At 42.1% G+C, this 19,454-nt stretch overlaps 1 protein-coding gene and 1 non-coding gene across 4 annotated transcripts in view; both read left to right on the plus strand.

Moving 5' to 3' along the window:
• Positions 1-19,454, plus strand: part of Csgalnact1 (chondroitin sulfate N-acetylgalactosaminyltransferase 1) — a 319,461-nt gene that overhangs the window by 104,716 nt on the left and 195,291 nt on the right. The gene's annotated exons all lie outside the window — the stretch shown is intronic.
• Trnak-cuu (transfer RNA lysine (anticodon CUU)) lies at positions 17,558-17,630 on the plus strand. Its single transcript has one exon. It is a non-coding gene; the product is annotated as a tRNA-Lys (tRNA).

A 19,454-nucleotide genomic window follows, 5' to 3' on the forward strand; every position in this document is an offset into this window, starting at 1 on the left:
TCGCTTACTTAACCACTCTTTGCAGAGGTCTCCCAGAGCTATTCAAGTCCCAGGGCTTTTGTGCAGTTGGATTTCCATGGTCACTAGGGCTCAAGCCCTGCTTCCACCTCGTTCTTCCCTCTATTAGTTCTGTTCTGCTAGTCAATGAGTTACTTTACCGTATGATAACTTTTCTTGTGCTATTCAAAGCCATAACTAATTAGGACATGAGCCAATTAAAACTCTTCCAGGACAGAAAACAGAAGGGTGGGTCTGAGGTGTGGTTGAATGTAGAGACAATTTAAGAGGCATTGGTTGGGACTGACAGCTGGGGGAGGGGCCTGTCCTCTCCTTCCCTTCAGATGGTCTTGTCTTCTTCCATTTCCTACCTGGCCCTTGGCAATCCTGGATACAGTTCCAGCGGAAGCTGATGCAGGAGTACTTTTTAAGGATGTGGAGGATGCAGCGACACAGAGAGGCAGGGGAGGGGCCAGCTGGTGGCTCAGCACATGCTGAAGCTGGGTAACTAGGACTCAGTCCTAAGGCGATGATGCTTGGTCCCCACTAACAACTCAGGCTGGCAGTCGAGGTTTTCCTGTACCTTCTCCTCCAGCTTCCTCCTAGAAGCTGCCAGAAGCCAGTGAGTCCCATTCACCACCACTTCCTGTGACCCTTCTGTTTTAAACTGATAGCCTGGGGGGGGTGTTGTGCAAGTGTACCCTCTTTGGAATTTAGATAATATCTGCAGCAGGCACCTGCTTTCTGGCATGTTATAAAACAATAACAATGTGATGTCCTGCAGTCTGTCTGTGTTGTCACAAATGACAGGGTGTCATCCTTTCTTATAGTCAGTAGCTTTCCATTGCATATACAAGTACTACACTGTTTATCCATTCTCCTTTAGTGGGTACTAGGTGGTTTCATCTCCCGGCTATAAACAGTGCTGTAATAAACGTGAGAATAAGATCTTTTTGAGATTTGTTGGTATTTGCTCAGCTTTGGTTGACTTACTTTTAACATCTACATTATAACTCCTGCATCTAAGACTTGTGGAGCACTGTGGAAAGAGGAGTGGAAAGATTGTTAAGAGCCAGAGCAGCAGGCAGTTTGCTGTGAGGTTGTCTCCTAGGAATGTCAAAAGTCCCATCAACATGGCAGAATAAACATGACCCGAACAAGGATGGCGCCAGTAGACAAGCTGATGTGGAAGGGTCTCATGGGCTCTCAGTCCTATGCACAGAACTGCAGGGAACTAGGGAATGCAGAGCTGGGGGAAATAGTCGTCCTCGGGGAAGAGCACACCGCTTGCTTATCCAATGCCAAATGGTCAGCCTTGAAAACATAGATATGTAAGTACCACTATACAGACTGAACAGGTTGTGTTTATGTATTAAGACATGTGAACATGCATGCTTGTGTCTGAGTGTTTGTGGAAGAAAAGTTAAAGAAAAAAGAGGCTACGAATTTGAATGAGAGCAAGGGGTAGGGGTACACGGGAGGGTTTAGGGGGGAAAAGGGTAGGGTAAAATGATGTAATTACATTATAATATCAAAACGAAAATGAATATTTAAAATTGTATGTAGTGTACACAAGAATCAAAACATTTTGTGCCCCATAAACATGTAGTTATTCTATGTCATTGACAAAGAGATGAAGACAAAAATATCAAGAAAATTGACATTTAGAGTTGACTCTTATGCAGTAGGTTTAATTCTTAGGCTGTTACATTTTTTATCCAATGCAAATGACTCTTAGAATTTAGTCCTGCCCTAACAGCGATAAGCTGAATTGTTCATCCTTTTATTTATTTTACCTCTTAAAAGCCAAGGTCCAGCTTTAGCGTCAGACAGCCCTAAAGGGGGATGCTAGCTGGATGAGTTGCATTAGACGTAATATGTGCGTGATAATATTAATAGTGTCTGTGGGCTTATTTTCCCTCCTATGCACGCAATCACATAAAGTGTAATGCTAACATAAAGTGTTAAGTGCTTTTATTTTCAATATCAGCCTGTGGGGGAATAATCAAGACCTAACAGAAGGGAAAATGAGGCTTATGCCATTATCATGCAAAAGAGGAACATTATCATAAACTAGAGAGAAAAGCCATAAGATAGGGGTCCTATCAACTTCATATGGTAAATAAAAAAGAAAAATTGCTGTTATTAGTAAATTCTAAAATCGCTAACTCCACGTGGATGGAAGGAAGTTTTCTGTGTGGGAAAAGGAGGTGGTTTGGTTTATCTATGGACCTGGAAAAGGCGTTAGGGAAGAGCAGTCTCCTGCATGCTACACGAGCAGGTGGTGTGAGCTAAGTCATCCTTGCCCCTAAGGAATGACACACTGGGACCGTTGTCCCAGGATTCTGATGAGCAGGAGACAGCACTGACACAAAGCCTTTCGTGATCAAGGAAGGACAGCAGAAAACTCTGAGAAGAGAGACTCGACTCACAGATTCAATAAAGAATTCTGCCCCAGTCTCAAGGTGAGGGCTCTCATTGTCTGTGTGGATGGATCATAAGTGTACTTCTGATGCTGTGGATGTGGCTTCTGGGAGAGCAAAACCAAGGGTATAAACCTCTAAACCATGGGGCTGGGAGGTGGCTCAGTCGGTAAAATTCCTTCTGTGTAAACATGTAGTTCCAAGATCAGTTTGCAGAGCTCAGGAGAAAAGTCATGTGATCACATGACCCAGGGCTGGGGAGTCAGACAGGAGGATCCCTGGGGCTGGCTAGATGACTGGCCTACCTGAATTGGTTGACTCCTGGCCAATGAGATACCATGTCTCATTGACTCTGGACTCCCGGCCAATGAGAGACCATGTCTCATTGACTGTGGCCTCCCAGCCAATGAGATATTATGTCTCATTGACGGTGGACTGAATCAGCCCATTTCTCCACATTCACACTTGAAGCCTTGACTCCTAGTGAGATAGAGGAAGGATAGTGAGAAAGACTGAGGGTGAGAGTGACTGAGGCGGATGGCCAACGTTGGCCGTGTCTTTCTTGTGCACATATACACACGTGGATATACACGTGCACACACCAAGTGGGTCATATGGGACCTGGAAATACTTTCAGACATAAAGGAAGACAGAACTTAAAATGTCAGCCCTTCTCTTTGAGGTAACCCTAAAATATCAAAGGAGTCGAGATGGTTTCCAAGATTCTTGAAGCTGTGCAGGTAGGAGTTTTGTCTACCAAAGGGATACCAAAGATCAGAGGATATCTTAGGGGTGCTAGACAGAGAAGCAAGCTGGATCCATCCTTCCTCCCACCCCCAGGTCCACTAGTGGGCAACTTGCACATGGTGGAGCATGTCAGACCAGATGAGCTGATTTCCCGAGGGCAGCAGGCCAGGAGAGCTTGCTGTCAGAGCTGGCAGCAGCAGTAACATCCGGAGATATTAGAGGTGAAAATAGGCACCAGGGAAGCTGGGCAGGGAAATATCCTGGGATACCCTGCCCTTAACTCCAGCAGGTAGTCAGCCACAGGAGAAATCACGTGCCATGACTTGTGAAATGAACTGATTGTATTTGTTATTGAATGTAGAAAAGTGGTGTGAGATTCACTTCTGCATGCTGTGAATATCATTGGTTAATAAAGGAACCGCTTTGGGCCCCATAACTACTTCACTCAAATGTAATCATGCAAACTTGAAACATTTAGTTTCTAGAGAATAAAGTCCTTACCCAGAGGATGACTGATAGCCCTGTCACTCAATTGCATATGTAAATTCGTTCATTTACAGATGGTGGTTGTTCTATTCAGCCAAAACAAAATGTTATACCTTACGTGACTTAAACAACGAGCGTTCATTTCCTCATGGCTCTGGAGGCTTTAGACTGCAGCTCCCAGCCTGTGGGTTGTGCCCCCTGGTAAACCTCCAACTCAAAAAGTATTTACATTACAAATCATAACAGTAGCAAAACTACAGGTATGAAGTAGCAAGAAAAATAATTTCATGGTTGGGGCTCACCACAACATGAGGAATTGTATTAAGGGGTGCAGCATTAGGAAGGTTGAGAAAACAGTGTTCTAGAAAAAGATGTGCAAGAATTGAGATCTGGGTGAGGGCTCCCTTCAGGACCACACATAGAGGTTTTCTCTTTGTGTCTTCACATGGCTGGGACAAAGAACCAACTCTGTGGTGTCCCTCCTCACAAAAGCTGTGATCCCTTCCTGGGCACTCCATCCTCATGACCTCATTTAAGCTTCCTGCATCCCTGAGGTCCTAATTCTGTCTCACTCAGAGTCAAGGCTTCATGTGTGAACTCAGAGAAAGGGATTGACTCAGTCCATACATCAAATGTCAGCTCACAGCTGGTTCACACAGATGTAAATAGCAAAGCAGGTTTGGAATAATAGACACATACTACACAGAGTCTCCAATATATATTTTAATTCTAAATGAAATCATAAATGTCCTGGATCATTTTTGTAGTCATTAAAAATAAAATAAAAATAAGCATTTCTGTTTCCTGAAAGGGTTCCTATGGGTCATGTTCCTATAGAGCTTTGGGCAGTATATGGAGAGGCTGTGCTTCTGCCCAGGGAAGTATATGGACAAACAGGGAATTGCCCTCCCTGTGTCTGGGAAGATGCTGTTCCCTGAGTAAGACTTACTACCACACAGCTGGGTCCCCTTCCTAGGGTAGAGCTAACCCCGAATGCCAAACCCAGACTCTAGTGCCTGTTTTAAAAGACGGCTGCAGACTGCAGCAAGTTGCCACAACCTGAGTGGATTAAATAATAAAAGTAAGTTGTTTTCCACCAGTGAGACAGCTCCGCTGGTTAAGAAACCTCCCTCTAAGACCAGCTCAGTTCCTCTCCTAGGTCCTCAACACGGAAGGAGAGAATCACTCCCTCAGAGCGTCCTCTGACCTCCTCTGACCTTGAGTCACACCCCTTGACAGGATGTGCAATCACAGGCACTGTAATCACACAAATAAACAATACATAAATGTAAAAGTGTGTTATCTCATGGATGTGAGCACTAGAAGTCTGAGATCTGAGGATTAAAGTCTGAAAGGCACAAAAGGCCCTTTGTAAACCAGAGGGCCAAACCAGTTCTTGTCTTTTGAGCTCCAGGTGGTGGCCCTGGGTTCTCAGCCTTTCTTTGATTGGGACAGAGACTGAAGGGGTGCTGAACCCTCCAAACCTACAAACTACTCTTCCTTTTATAAGTCTTATGTATCTTGTTACAGTAATGGAAAGCTGACTAAGAACTTATCGGGACACCAACTATAAAAGATTAAGGGTCCCTTCTCCACTGTGGCTTCATACTGGCTAATTACATCTGTACCATCTTTATTATTCTCGGATACCAGAGATTAGGATTTCAACATATGCCTCTTTGGAAAAAGATTTTACCTTACTATACAGAGTTCCATAGGGAGAGCTCTCTATACGTATGCATATCTGAAACAATCTCCCCTCCTTTTCTTGCAACTTGCTTCTCTTTCCTCCCCTAGGGTCTCATCTGTTTGGCTCTATAAACGCTAGGATCCACAGTGATCTTCCTGAGACTGACTTAGCGACTTTGTAGTCACCTGCAGTGGCATCCATTTCCCATCAACGGCATAGTTATTCTTCTTTATGCTTCCGCTTTACGTGCACCTTTGTTGATGCCCCTGCTTGCTTCCATATGTTTACTGTTGTGGTTGTGCTGCGATCACTGTTGATGCAGAAGTGTGTCTGTTTCTTTTAGAGACCCCATTCAGCACCTGACAGGGCATTGCACAACTTTATATCTTTGGTGAAGACTAACACTATATTTTATTTATTTATTTATTTATTTATTTATTTATTTATTTATTTATTTATTTATTTTTCTCAGCCTCCAACTCCTTTTAAAGGAGCCCCCAGCAGAGCAAAGATTACTCTGCCTAGATCTGTGAATGCAGTGGTGAGAATTTCCTTAGCACTGTGGAGACTTGAGTGCTTTGTTTTGCTGGAAGCTTCTTACAGGGAAGGAAATGCCCAGATTCCTTCTTGGTTAAAAGCAGAGGCACAGGGAGGTACTCCGCTAAATGCAGCCTTCAGACACAAAGAGAAGCTCTTCCAAATGTTATGCTCATTTCTGCCCTGCTCACTTCGGGCTTGCTTTAAATGCTTTGCCATTTGGTTTGCAAAGGCTTTCAGGCATCTTTGCACCTAATTCTGGACCACTTCCAAAGCCTTTCGGGGACTGTCAGAAACAGCAGATATGCAGTTGAGGAGAAAGATTTGTTTTATAGGGTTTGATTTCGCCTGCTAAGAATGGGCACATAAAACAGGCCATTTACGATGGCAAGAACTTTGCCAGTAGTTTCTGCAGGGTAGATGTGTTATGTGACTTTTGATTATTCTAAGTCTCACAGACATGAAGTCATAATGATGGAAAGTTCACATTCGCGAAAAATGTCAAATGGAATGGCTGCTTTTCAAGAACATTTTTTTTTTGCACATCATTGCCTGAATCTTTGTAGAGTTAATGAACATCAAAGCCACCATGTAAACATGCAGGTGTGAAACGTAGCTCTGAGGACCACTAAGAAAACATCAGTATTTGAAAAATTAAGCCACAGCAGGCGTGGTAATGCATAGCAAAATTGTTCTTCCCATTATCCTCGTGCTCACTTTACACACACACACACACACACACACACACACGCACGCACGCACACGCACGCGCACGCACGCACGCACACACACGTGTTAGAGAGAATCTGGACATGGCAGTAGGGGAAGGAAAACCCAGACCCCATCCTCACCCCTCCACACTGCCCCGTTCTACATCTTTTTGTGTCCCCAGAATAGCCTGGTGTAATTTAGGGAGCCACGAATGCTCGTTTAAAGCCGAGCAGAGCTTGTAGGACAGAGTCCCGTCCTGAAGTGTCTATCACGTCCCTGTGGGAAGCTGGTTTTTATCTCCGTGTGTCAGGTGTCTGCTGCCACTGGACGCACTTCAGGGCGCCAGGCGTGGAAGGACAAACAAAGGCATGGAGATCTAGCTCTCTGAAGCTCCCCATATTTCAGGTACCATATAGCACCAGTCCTGCCCTTAGCAAGAAGAAGCCATTGATTGATTTAAATAATTTTGCTTTTTCAGCAGAGATGAGATTTCTTAGAATGATAATTATGGGATAAATTTAAAAGGTCTTCTTTGGACAGTTGAGAAAAGATACATTTATTTAAAACAAGCTAACATTATAACCCTACTAGAAGGGCAGAAATCTAAAGTACTGACAATGACAAATTCTTCATGGATGTAGGGCAGGATATGTTCTTATTCACAGCTGAGGGCAATGGGGAATTGTACAGCGGCTTTCAAATGTAGTGAGTCCCTCCCCTGCTTGCTCTCTTTCTCCCTCCCCCCCCCTTAATTTAACATAGCTGAAATGGTGCACCTTCTTGCAACATTCTAGCCAGAACTCCAAATAAGAATGTCATAAAAACCTTATAGACTACTCAGAGACTATTTGCAATTATACCAGACAGTAATCTTGAAACTTAACCATCATTTTAGTTTTATAGGATCCCTTAGGAAGAACATCACCCCTATGATAGCTGGAAGTAATTCTAGTAGACATCGGCCCTTCTCCCAACAAAGTTTGTCCTCAGGGTTAGGGAGATCAATTAGGGGTAGATTATAACTGGTATAGGGCTGGGGTTGGGGTGGAAATTTTGTAGGCCCAGGGATGTCATAAAGGAAATTGAGTGGAATAATAGATTAGTGTGAGCTTACTCACACTAATAATAATAATAGTGGATAATAGAATGAATAATTGTGGGCTATTATTCATAGTCAAATTACATTGGTATAGATTCTTATATATTGGTACAAATTCAAATTATATTTGTTATATTGAATATGCCCCTATTTCTGTTTATATTTGTACACCTATGCAAAGTTATTTTGTCATATGGTATGTATGCATGCTTCTACCTCTGTTTAAGATATTTTTTATATTGATAAAAATTTTGAGTATATTTATCATATTGCATTATACATTTCTACCTCTGAGCAAGATACTTATACATTGTTCATATTTTGGTGTCATTGTCCTCATTTGTTGCACAGTTGTTTAAAGATTGTTTAATATTCTAATATGAAGTCTTAGTCTTTGAGCTATATCAGTATTAAGTTTTATAGGTCAATAGTCATCCATGTTTGTCATACTTATAGTTAGACTACTCAGGCTATAGGGATTGTATTCTGCATAGTTAGGTAACCTCCAACCACTTCAAAGAACTGTAGAATATCGCATTTAAATAACTTAGGGTTTTGTTGAGATGAGACACAATTGCTCCTGGCAGCACTGATCTATTCTTGAGAGAATGTTGAGCACCAATGACACTCACTCCACTTGGAGCTTGTTTTCTTCTTGGCAAAACTGGCCTTTGGGTAAGGAACTGTCCATGCCTCAATCACTAACAAAATGCATGGTGTCCATACTGGACAAGCAAGAGACAAGAAAAAAGACTGTCAAATCTTGCCAAGACAGGGTAAGATGGTTTTGAAAAATGTCCTGCCTCTGAAAATGGTCTGTCAGTTACTCTAGGCCTTAGCAAAAGTTGTTTGCTCCAACGTTGCAAATGAGACTTTGGGTGATTGCCCAGGGAGCCAGTTGTCTCTGTCATCTACTGCACATTTTGGAAGCTGCTTGATTACACTTTCTGCGTAATCAAGTAATATTATCTTCCTTCTCAGGTCTTCAATGGGGTTGAAGACTAGATAGTTACTTTCTTTCCTCTTATGACTTAGCCAAGCCATTTCTAATACAAGACTTAGACTCCTTAGGATAGGTTTGAAACATTTAGCATGTGTTTCTTGCTTAATACTGTTTATGCTGGTTGTAATTCTAATTTTTATACTTGATGTCTGTTCTTATTGTATATAGTTTTGCATTGGGTTTAGAACTCTCTTATTTAGACAAAAGGGGGAGGTGATGGGGAACCTCCTTCAGCCAATGGCCTTTGAGAAGCTGGACCAGGTTGGGTGTGGGTATGGCCTTGGGTGCCAAGGCTGCTAGCTCTCTCTCTCTCTCTCTCTCTCTCTCTCTCTCTCTCTCTCTCTCTCTTTCTCTCACCTGGATGCTGGATTAGGTTCCCGCTTCCCATTCATACAGAGGATTGTGATCTGTGAGTCTGCCCTTAAATAAAGAACCCCTTTATTAGACTTAATTCTGAGCTAGTGTGGGATTAATTTATTCACGTTCACCTTCACTTTCTTTCTTTTTTTGATATAGGGTCTCATATAACTCAGGTTGAACTTGAACTTGCTATTTAGAGACAAGGATGATCATCAATTCCTGGTCCTCTTAACTCCATTTCTATATGCTGGAATTATAGGGATAATTGCTCTTCTTTCTAATTTGGCAGTTTCTTCCAAAACCAAACACAGTCTGAGCAAGTAATTGTAATCTCTGGTATTTACACAAACATTTTTATGATATGTCTATCCCTAGGTTGCTTATGAATGCTTATAGCTCATAATTCATAATTATCAATATTGGCAGCATCCAAATTGTTCTTCAGTATGAGAGTGGATAAACACATGAGACCCCTTCAGTGGAATATCAGTCAGTGATGAAAGGAATCAAACCTGCAGCCCTTTATTGTCAAGCCTCACTGAACCTTGGCACAAAAAACAACACATCAATATTGATGTATCTACTGTTAAAAAAAGTATACAACACTAATGAAAGAGGGAACTAATGGGTAAATAAGTGTGAAGATAAGGGGCAGGCGAATAGTCTATGCTTTCCACTCAATTCATCGAACAATTTAAAACTGCTCTTTGGGAAAGACTGTCTATGAAAGAAAGAACTATGAAGCCACAAGAAGATATAGAAGAAACTTAAAAAATATATTTGCTAAATGAAAGAAGTCAGCCTGAAAAACTACTTACTGTGTGAATAAACACAGTCAATAAAAATAGAAGAAAAAACTATTTGGACTAAAACATTGGGTGGTAAGAGGGATGGCTGTAGGAAGCATTGGGTAGTTGGAGGGCAGTGACCCTAGCAGTCACCATGGCTACATGCCCTTGCAGGTCCCACGTGTCTCCTGCAAAGAGTCTTGTATAATACGCTTTGTTAATGCAAACAAATTGACATTGACCCATCAATTGTAATGAATGTCCCAAACCAATGGGAAATATTAACAATAATGAGACCCAAGGGAGGTGATTGGTAATCTCTGAAAGCTTTGTTGTTCCTGCTCAATTTTTCATAAACCTACAATGTGTCTAGAAAAGTCTATCTTTCATTTAAGAATTTAGCAGAATTGTATGATCCCATTTCAGTTTCCACAAGTACAATTTCATTAGAGTGCACAGACACACCACTTGGAGACCTTTGGTGGCACGCCCGTCCTGGTGCCTTGACCGTCGTTATCTATAACCGCCTGTGGAAGGCCAGTCTGGGAGCCGGTGTCCTCCTCTGGGTCCTGTTGGCCTGGATGGGAAGAGCCCTTCCCATTGGTACATGTGCTGTTCTTTGGCTTTGTCTGCACTGGTCTGGTTTGGTTTTTGAAATCTCCAGTGGCCGAGCTCCTTAGTAACCCTAGTCTCCTCTCACCCTTATTCAGTATCTACACTGTACCTGGATTGCTGGGCAATTCAGTGTTTCTCTCGTCATGAACTTCCTCTTCCTCCTTCGTTTCTTCTATGTCATCTGGAGGATGAGACAGTAGAAGCAAAGGTTAACTTGCTGGACCAAACGGAGTTCCCTTTAGAGTAGCCTAGTGGAGACGAGAGCATGAGCGGATGGATAATTTGTTGGCCTCTGCACTGGAAGGGAGCATGTTTGATTATCTGAGCTGCTAGTAGGCAGAGGTCTCTGCAGACCCTTTCCTCTCCGATTTCTATAGTATCTTACAGAGTGGAAAGACCTGAGAGGCAGAAAACAGAGGTTTCAGCCTCTTCTATGGTGGATGACTAGGTTGCCTTAGGCAGTCCTCACCTCACTCTCCTTAAAGATGAGAATGACCACATTTGCTTTACATTTAATTACAGGGATGGAACAGCTAAGGCACAAGAAGCATCTTGTGTGGGGCCTAGCCGTGTGCGAGCATGTGCTGTGCCTTCCCTGCTGGTTTAATTGCATTCTTTTATTTGTTTCTTTTCTGCTGGGAATCAAACCCAGGACCTTGTTCATGGCAGGCTTCATTCCCAGTGCCCTCCCTCGACTCTGTTTTTCCTTTTTTTTCCTTTTTTTTTTTTTTCGAGACAGGGTTTCTCTGTGGCTTTGGAGCCTGTCCTGGAACTAGCTCTGTAGATCAGGCTGGTCTCGAACTCACAGAGATCGCTGTTTTTCCTTTTTAATATCTCAAAAGAAGTGCAAGCGGAGCAGTGGTGGCACATTCCTTTACACCCAGCACTAGGGAGGCAGAGGCAGAGGCAGAGGCAGATGGGTTTCTAAGTTCGAGGCCAATCTGGTCTACAGAGCAAGTTCCAGCCTTGAAAAATCAGAAAAAAAAAAAAAGTGTAATATGTCCCAGTTTCCGAGTTTTATCCTTGCTTAGAAAGTAATAAAAACACGTTTGAATGCCAAACTAACCTCTATTTTTTCAATCCAGTTTCTGTCACTTGTCCTATATCCTCTGGACATGCTCTCAAAAGCTTTCACAAACAGTGGCAATTAAACCCCTTGTTGACTAGATTAAATAGCCCCAATTACTCTGACCTATTCAAAGAGGAGCTGCGAGCATCTCTTTGAAGTGGTCCTCAGCTCTGTCAGGGCTCTTCTGCCATTTAGAGCTGCCTGTGGCTGATCAAAATACACTCTGTGGCTTTCCTGTGGGACTGAAGGATGCAGAACACTCTAGAACGATTGCTTCCCAGCTTTTTGCATGCCCTGGTTAGTTCACTCCAGCACTTTGTAATGCTTTTCTTTTCCTCTCTATGATTGCTTCTTTGTTTTTCCTAAAACAAACAAACAACAAACAAACAAGTAAACAAACCGAAACATTACTTTATTCCAGGCTTGGTAGTATGCAAATGGGATCCCGGCACTCAAAAGGCTGAGACAGGAAGATTAATAAGAGTTGAATCTAGTATCAGCTCATAATGAGATCCTACCTATTAACAAGCAAGCAAGCAAACAAACAAATAAGATCATGTCTCTGAAACTAGACTTTTGGGGTGTGACTCCTATGTTACCCACTTAGCAATAGTGTGCTTGCCCCACATTTCTTCATTTTTCTGAAACTTAATTTCTTCATCTGTTAAATGGGTTGAACACTGGCTCTTCTCTAAAGATCTAGGGATTTAATGTGCTGCTAGATACAAAGTTCTCTGCAGTGTGGATACATGCACGTATTATCTATTTAAAAATATTTTTATTTTGGAATTATTTTAGACTCCCAAGAAGCTAAAAATACCTACCCACATGTGCCCCAGGATAACTAAGAATGCAGGTCACCACAAAATTTTCAACGTACTTAAAAGATGAGAATTATTTATTGAATGATATGTTTGTAACGTGATTGCATAGTTCTTGATTGTGAACTGTGAGGATGGCAGTGTTGTATCACATATAAGAAAACTGGCTGCTACATTAGATCATCTCCAGATGATGCCACTTGCCTGATGGGATAGAAGTGCTCTATAAATAGTTGTATTGTAATGTTTAGAGCGTAATTACAAGCAAAATATTGCTGCAGTGCTCGGTTTGGACTCAGCTCCCATATAGACCCAACGATGTAGCACAGGTCGGCAATAATGAAACGTTCCCCCTCAAGGATTTTGGAGTCAGTCCTTGCTGCTTGTGCAAATGGAGACCCATTAGAACTGGAGGCCAACCGGACTTCCCAGAACCACTGTGTTTATGAAATGTCATGTGGGTTGTTCTGGACAGCTAGAGTTGAGCGGAGCTTTCTAGATTGAGATAACTGAGTGACTGTATTTCTCACAGTGCTCCTGTCTCACTGCCTGGATGACATCATCAGTTTTGAAGCCAGAGGATAGGAACAACACTAGAGGAAAGCAGTCTAATGGCCAGAGTCATCAGTGGGAGGAAACGTCAAACGTTATTAACTGTTAGGTTGTGATTGAGAGAAGTAAACCTTTCTTGTTCCAAAGCACTGGGATTGGGAATGTGTGTCACAACAAATTATTAATTATTGCCATTATTCCAATAAGTAGTTGGATTTCTGAAAACCTAATCCCTTGATTTGCAGTCTCTAAGAAGCATGTAAGTCACTGAATAGACAGAAAGAGCTTGAGGAAAGCTTCACTTTGGAGGCCAATAAATAAAATAAAATAAAAAAATGTGGGCACTACGTGTATAATGTCAAATAGCAAAGAGGGTCTCTTCATCTGACTCAAGCCCAGAGGAGGACTGTTAGAAGCAGATGTGGCAAAAGATATGAATACAGAATCTCAGAGGGTCTGACTACCGAGGAGTTATCCCCATAGTGTAGGATGGGCAAGCTTCCTACTGGGATGAGAGCTAGACACTGGAGGGAAAGGGTCAGAAGCATACAGCTCCTGACTCCATTCACTGTATTTCACTATGAAAAAGACTATTATTGTGTTCGGTGAGATAGTTTCCAGGGCCCAGATTTGAAATATTTCACAATTTGCCTCATATGATCTGTGAGATCAAAGATCAGGTAGAAATCTTTATTTTGAAATTTTTATTCATTTAAAAACATTATTTTTTTTTTCAAAATGTATTGCTTGTGTGTGGGCGAGCGTGGGGAGGTCAGAGAGCAAAGTTTGCAAAACTGAGTCCCCTTCCAACTTCCTTATGGGTTCTAGGCTCAAATATAGACTTCCAGGTTTACAGGTCAAATACTAAGCCATCTGACCTGTACTCCAGGTCTCCTCACGTACAAGTATACAGTTGTTTGATGAAAGAGAACATATCTCAGGCCATCCCAAGGCAGTACATTACGTCAGACTCGCCTCAGCTTGAAGGGTCCCTTTAGAAAGGGCTTCGACTGTATTGACCTAAGTTTAGAAATTCCCGATAATTCAATTAATGCTTCAGAGTTTAAAGAAGAAATTGAGGAATAAAAACAGAACATATCAGCAACTGATTTTGCTAAGTCCAGTAATTCCACAGCTAGCTAACTGTGCTGGCATGTTCGCTTTGTAGACCAGACTGACCTTGAACTCCCAGAGATCCGCCCACCTTTGCCTCCCAAGTGCTGAGACGAAAGGTGTGCACCACCAATGCCTGGCTGCTGTCATGGATTTTTGTCTGATTTCAAATAATTACTGCAGTGGATGTTTAAGATGAATGAGGTGACTTATTCACACACAGCAAAATACTTGGTGTGGAAAAAAATGCTGTGCTTTTAATATACAAATTTTGCGGGATACATTCTGTGCCCCTAAAGAGTACACAACCTAATATGGTAGGTGCTTTTTTTAAAAATAACACAATGTGGAAGTTTCTTTTCTGGGGTGAGTATTCTAGCATTGTTCTAGTGGCGGGAGAGCTGGTGGTACCTGTTACATTCATTAGCACCTTCATGAAATCTATTTGTAAGCAATGATTAGCATAAAAGCTATTTCAGAAGCTGGGGAGATGGCTCAGCAGTTAAAAGAGCAGTGGCTTGTTCTACAGAAGACCAGGATTTTATTCCCAACATCCTCATGGTGGTTCAAAACTACCTATAACCCCAGTTCCAGGGGAATCTAATACCTTCTTCTGACTTACTACAAGCACCAAGCATACACACACAACACACATACATGCATGTAGAAAAAAGATTCAAATAAATGAAATAAAAATAAATCTTAAAAAGACCTAGTTCCTATGTGGCGCTGAATGACAGCATATTGTAAAAAAAAAAAAAAGATCCAAGTTTAATAATAATATCATTCAAATTACTCACCAGTCTGTAGACATGGGCATTTAAGATCTCTGGATAACAAAAGACCTTGTTTCACCCCATTCAGCACACATGAGTGTGTCTGTCCTAGGATGCGAACAAGGACCTGAGAGGGTTAAATGAGCAGCAGTAGGCGCCTGGAGGACACTGCTGAAGGCCGGGCTACTATCATACATTTCCCTCAAGCTCCCTGATAAGCGATGGTTGTGCTACAGCTCAAAGTTGGCCGCAACGGACTATTTACCTCACCGTAGTATTGACTATACATCAAGGCTTGATTTATTGTTTGTCATCCAGACTTGAGAAGGTGATGAAGATATTGAAGGTTAAAGTGGATGGTACCTTCTGTCTGCAGCGTTATATCCTGACTGGTGCATGCTTTTCTCTAAACTGTCCTCTGATACTAGAAAGTGATTAGACTCAGAAGGGTTACTTTTGCGACCTTGGGCAAATGGCATGTTTCAGTGTCAACATGAAAGGAAACATCTCTGAATTCTACTCACACGTTAATTTCAATCATGGGTTTTCTATTGATAGAATGTGGCAAAAGTTAAAGAATCAAAAGGTTGCTTAGGATAAATATGTTACATGGTTTGATATTCATAAGTTATAGGCAACACACAGGTCATCTCAGGAAAGTTTCCAGAAAGCCCATGTCATGCTGACAGAAACGCATGCTTCCTTCATTGAAGAGTTGGATAGTACACGTTCATCATGACACTGCCAGTATCGTCCCCTGGAAGCGAGATACTTAGATGGCTTGCTATTTTATCTATGGACTTCCCAAGAACTTTCTGCTGAAACATGACAGTTGTTCCTGACTGAAATGTGACAATGGATTCTTCATTCATTTCTTTATGAAGGTTTTCTTACAACTTGAATTTTAACTCTTGTTATTCCTATAAAAGTTACAAGGACTCCAATCTTTTCAAAGAATTTTTATCATTTAAAGAGTTTGTTTGTCTCCTTATAATACTACATATATTGTTCTTTGCCTTTCCCAAAAAGTTTTTCTTACTGTTGTGACGTTCCCCTTGAAGCTCTTCCTAGGGCTCTTCTGGCAGATTTGGGTCCAAGAGTGTCTTCTACTCTCCATCTGAGGAAACTTTGCTTCTCCTGAGGATCCTGGTAGAAACTGAAAAGAAACATCTGGAGACACTCACCAATGCCTTTGCTTTGCTTCTTGCCCAGTATCATAACAGGCTGTTTTCAAAATAATAATTAACATTTTCAATTTTAAATCTAAGCTTTATTCCTTTTCAGCTTTAGGAATAATCTTACTATAGGAAAATAGAATTTATTTAGTGGGTACTGAATGGTTGGGTCATATACTGTCGTTTGCATTATTTCCTGACACCTCCTGTCTGTGTTAGCGTTTTTTCATCACTATAACAATTATTTGAGATAATGAACTTATAAAGAGAAAGATTTACTTTGGCTCACAGTTTGGGAGCCTTCAGTCCATGATTTCTTGGCCCCTTGTCTTGGTTTGTGCTGAAGCATCACATCATGGCTGGGACACCTGGAAGAGCAACATGACTTTCTTCATGGCCAGAAACTAAAAGAGAACAAGGAGGTGGAGAGGGCCCCACATTCCCATTAGTAACATGGCATCAGTGAACGGAAGAGTACCCGCTAGACTGTCTTCAAGGCTCCTAATAGGAAGAGTTGTCGACTACTTAAGCAGTAGCTCTGCTGTTCTCTGAGGTTTACAAAGGACACAACTGAGAAGGTAAAGGACAGCTTCCCCAAAGCCTCCAGTGGTCAAACTCAGACTTGAGAGCAAATGCATCTGGCGCCATGATTGACATGTTAACTTTCTCTTGTCAAGGTCTTGAGCTGTTTCTCTTGTGTCTTGTGTAAACTCAACTGCCTCTGCTTCAGTTATTAATATCAATATTTTGATGGTTTTCCTTGAAACTGAGTTTGAAGTCAGGGCCATTTTGTTACTATAACACTGATGTGGTAAATGTTTTTTTAAAAATAAACATCATTGAAAGGATCCTTGGGCTTCTCTCAGGTCACATGACCGTGGCCACCAAACCCTGACTCTAGTTTCGTCATCTTTCCCACACCTAATACTTGGGCTCCTCAGATCACGCTCTCCCATCCTTGTTGATTCCATGTTAAGTGGCTCTGCTACCTTGAAGATGTAGTTCTTTCTTTGCATGTAGGTTTCCCAACTTCTGCATCCCCACAGGTGTCTGGAACTCCAGGTACACTGAGTGCCTTGCAGGTTCCAGGCTCCACCCATCATGATTTCTCGGGTCTCTGCTCTTTCCCATAAACCCTCTCTATCTAGAGTCCTTGTTCTGCTTCTCTCCTATCTTCTCTCATTTGTACCTCCACCTGTCTTCCCTGCCTGCCTTAGAGGTGGGTCAACCTAATCAGGTGCAATGCCCTCCCATACCCATGTCTTCTCAGGGCCCATGGTCTTCTATGTTGAACATGGTAGGGATTAGCGGCTTTCTTTTCCTTTACTTTCAATAGTGGGAGGTAATCCATGAGCTCTGGAGGGGGAGAGTGACTGAAAACAACCGTGTTAGAGAAGGTGACATGTTGGGTGTACTCAGGACATTTCTGTGTGATGAATAAGGTTTGCCTGTTCAATCACCCACATCAACCCTGAAAATTGTATTTTGTTGAAATAGGAGCGGCAGGGCTGCGTCCCCGGCACCCGGCCGCCCGCATGGCTAGTTTATACCCAGAAATAATTACATGGAAACTGTATTCTTTCAAACACTGCCTGGCCCGGCTAGCTCAGTCGGTAGAGCATGAGACTCTTAATCTCAGGGTCGTGGGTTCGAGCCCCACATTGGGCGCCATCTGTTGAAATAGGAGCGGCAGGGCTGCGTCCCCGGCACCCGGCCGCCCGCATGGCTAGTTTATACCCAGAAATAATTACATGGAAACTGTATTCTTTCAAACACTGCCTGGCCTGGCTAGGTCCAGTTTCTTATTGGCTAGCTCTTACATATTGTTCTAACCCATTTCTAATATTCTGTGTAGCCCATGAGCTGGCTTACCAGAGAGGATCTTAACCTGCGTCTGTCTGGAGTGGGAGCATCATGGCGACTCACTCACTCAGCTTCTTTTTCCCAGCATTCTCCTCTGTCTACTCCGCCTACCTAATTTTCTGTCCTATGAGGGCTGAGGCAGTTTCTTTATTATTAACCAATGAAATCAACAGATAAGATACAAGACCCACCTCCATCAGTATTTGTCCTCAGAGGAAAAGAGTTCTGTGGGCAGAAGAAAGTGGATGGTGGTGCTAATTACATTATGAAGTGTAGCAGGAGGGAGAGATGTCGAGAGTAATTACAGATGCACCTCTGCCAGGCAAAAGTGCCTGCTGGGAACTTGGGCATCCTAGTTCTTTGGATCATGTCTCCCAAGACAAAGGGAAATTAGAAGTCAGGGTCGTCAAAGTTCTTTCAGGTCTGTGTCCCTAACACAGAATTCACACTCATCTGTATTATCATTCTTAACATATTTCCACATATTTATGAGCATTAGAGGCTCCTGAAAGATCTGATTATTTCCTGATCATAATAATATGTGTAAATCCTTGTTAAGTTTTTTTGGCCCGATAAGCCTTTCTTGCTGACAGGGTAATCCAAATCAGACCAAATCAAACCGAATTAGAAAAGGCCCAGGTTTAATAGGTGCCAGAGCTCCCGAGTGGCCCTCAGGGAAAACATGGAGAAGGGGTAAAAGAGTTGAAAAGACCACGTGTTTGTTCTCTGGGAGACAGTTTAAAGAGCCTATGGGAGTGTTCTTGACTCGGGGAGAAGTCACCATTTGGCAAGCTTTCTCAGAGGTGGAGTTTGGACTGAGGCAAGTCCCAGGGGAGGGGACTTGAAATGGAACATTCCACCCAACAATCCAAAATAGATGCTTGGAGCTGGAGTGACACTTCCCACCAATCTCATTTTAAGTATATCAGTGTAAAATTGTTTTAAGATTCTCTTTGGAGGCATATCATTATTCTTCCTACAATGGAGTGGTTGTGGAAAGTCCTTCTGTATATGTGTTGCTTTTATTGGTTAATGAATAAAGCTGCTTTTGATCATTGGCTTAATAGAGTAAAACCAGGCAGGAAATCCAAACAGAGATGTAGAGAGAGAGTAGGTGGAGTCAGGGAGAAGCTGTGTAGCCTCTGATGCCAGGAGCCAGCCGAAACTTTGCTGGTAGGCCACAACCTCGTAGTGATGCACAGATTAGTGGAGATGGCTTAGTTTAGGATATAAGAGCTAGATAGAAAATACACTTAAGCTATTGGCCAAGCAGTGGTTTAATTAATACAATTTTGTGTAATTATTTCGGGTCTGAGCAACCGGGAGCAAATGAGCAGCCTCCGCCAACACTACCAGGAATTATATAAATAACATGTTATCATAACGTAATGCAACTTTATTTGAAGATACCATAACCCATAAAAGTATATAAGTCAAAATGAATACAAAGTAACTTTGTGAAGTTACTTCAGGAAGCCATTCTCAGGAGGCTGCTTTTGCTTGAAATGGCTTTGGGGCTTCTTATTCAGAATTATCTTGAGCCCATTGCATAGATTTTTGTTTTTGCCTTTTATTTTTAACAAGCACTGGCAAATTGATGTCTCTTTAGGAGAGGTCTATGAACAAAGT

Source organism: Alexandromys fortis, unplaced genomic scaffold, assembly GCF_014885135.2.
Source record: "Alexandromys fortis isolate MF-2015 unplaced genomic scaffold, M_Fortis_MF-2015_v1.1 scaffold_261, whole genome shotgun sequence".
Lineage (NCBI taxonomy): Eukaryota > Metazoa > Chordata > Mammalia > Rodentia > Cricetidae > Alexandromys > Alexandromys fortis.